The sequence below is a fragment of the Hyaena hyaena genome, unplaced genomic scaffold (genome assembly GCF_003009895.1).
Source record: "Hyaena hyaena isolate Hyena2069 unplaced genomic scaffold, ASM300989v1 scaffold_1433, whole genome shotgun sequence".
Lineage (NCBI taxonomy): Eukaryota > Metazoa > Chordata > Mammalia > Carnivora > Hyaenidae > Hyaena > Hyaena hyaena.
In genome coordinates this window covers 258230-259754 of record NW_024082054.1, presented here as the reverse complement: position 1 = coordinate 259754, position 1525 = coordinate 258230, and the positions used below count along the sequence as shown (strand labels likewise).

Genomic DNA, 1525 nt, shown 5'->3' with positions numbered 1-1525 from the left:
ATTGCTTCGGATAAATGTTTTGATTCAGGACAAGCATTAAGAATCAGTTTCGGCCTCATGGAAAACCTGGAGCATTGGAATTTCCTGAAATTTTCTGCTAAATTTTCTAGATGGTAGGTAATGCTTAGAAATTAACGAATGAAACATGTTGAAAACACAAACTGCAACATTTCTTTCAATTCTGTGATCACTGCCTGTGTGTTTACAATGTTCTTGTCTCTGTTCCAGCCATTTTCATCAGTTACATGGAAGGAAGAAATCAATCCCGGGTTACATATTTTTTTCTTCTTGGATTCTCAGATTAGGTGGTGCTGCAGTCACTGCTCTTTTGGCTGTTCCTGTCCATGTACCTGGTCACCTTCACTGGGAACCTGCTCATCATCCTGGCCATTCTCACAGACTCCCGCCTCCACACACCCATGTACCTCTTCCTCTCCAACCTGTCCTTTTCAGACATGTGTTTCACCTCCACCACCGTCCCAAAGATGCTGCTGAATATCCAGACACAGAGCAAAGTGATCACCTACGAAGGCTGCCTCAGCCAGATGTACTTTTTCATGCTTTTTGCAGGGTTAGACAACTTCCTCTTAACGGTGATGGCCAATGACCGGTTTGTGGCCATCTGTCACCCACTGCACTATGTGGTCATCATGAACCCCAAGTTCTGTGGCATCCTGCTCCTGGGATCCTGGGTATTGAGTGTTCTGAACTCTCTATTACATGACTTGATGATTTTGCGACTCTCTTTTTGCACAGAGCTGGAAATCCTTCACTTTTTCTGTGATCTGAAGCAGGTGATCCAACTTGCTTGCTCTGATACCTTCCTTAATGACCTGGTGATCTATCTCACAAGTGGACTTCTGGATGTTATTCCACTCACTGGTATCCTCTTCTCTTACTCTAAGATTATAAGCTCCATTTTGAGAATTTCATCAGTGAGGGGCAAGTATAAAGCATTTTCCACATGTGGGTCTCATCTCACAGTGGTCTGCTTGTTCTATGGTACAGGCCTTGGGGTGTATCTTAGTTCTGCTGCTTCACAGAACTCCAGAGCAAGTGCCATCGCCTCAGTAATGTTCACAGTGGTGACGCCCATGCTGAACCCCTTCATTTATGGTCTGCGGAACAGAGACATCAAGCAAGCCCTGAGAAAGCTCTTTAGCAGAGAGACATTCTCTCTATACAGAATTCTTTGCTACAAGATAAAGACTTGAGTAACAGGGCTTAAAACCCTAGAAGACCTAGATCATGATATTTGTATCAGTTCATATGCTGATAACCTGCATTTTATCTTTCTACAATGTTGGGTTATTTTCTGTTTTCATACATTACGAGCAACTATTTCTTCTGTATCTCTTTTCTTATTAAAGTTTATTTATTTTGAGAGAGCAAAAGTGAGAGCGAGCCGGAGGGGCAGAGAGAGGGAGAGGGAGAATCCTAAACAGGCTCCTTGCAGTCAGTGCAGAGTCTGATGTGGGGCTTGATCTCACAATTGATGAGTTTTTGAAATGAGCTGATATCAAAA

The 1525-nt window shown here is 43.1% G+C and overlaps 1 pseudogene; it reads left to right on the top strand.

Moving 5' to 3' along the window:
- Window positions 1–233: 233 nt before the first annotated feature.
- LOC120225492 lies at window positions 234–1206 on the top strand (annotated as a pseudogene).
- The last annotated feature ends 319 nt before the right edge of the window (window positions 1207–1525 follow it).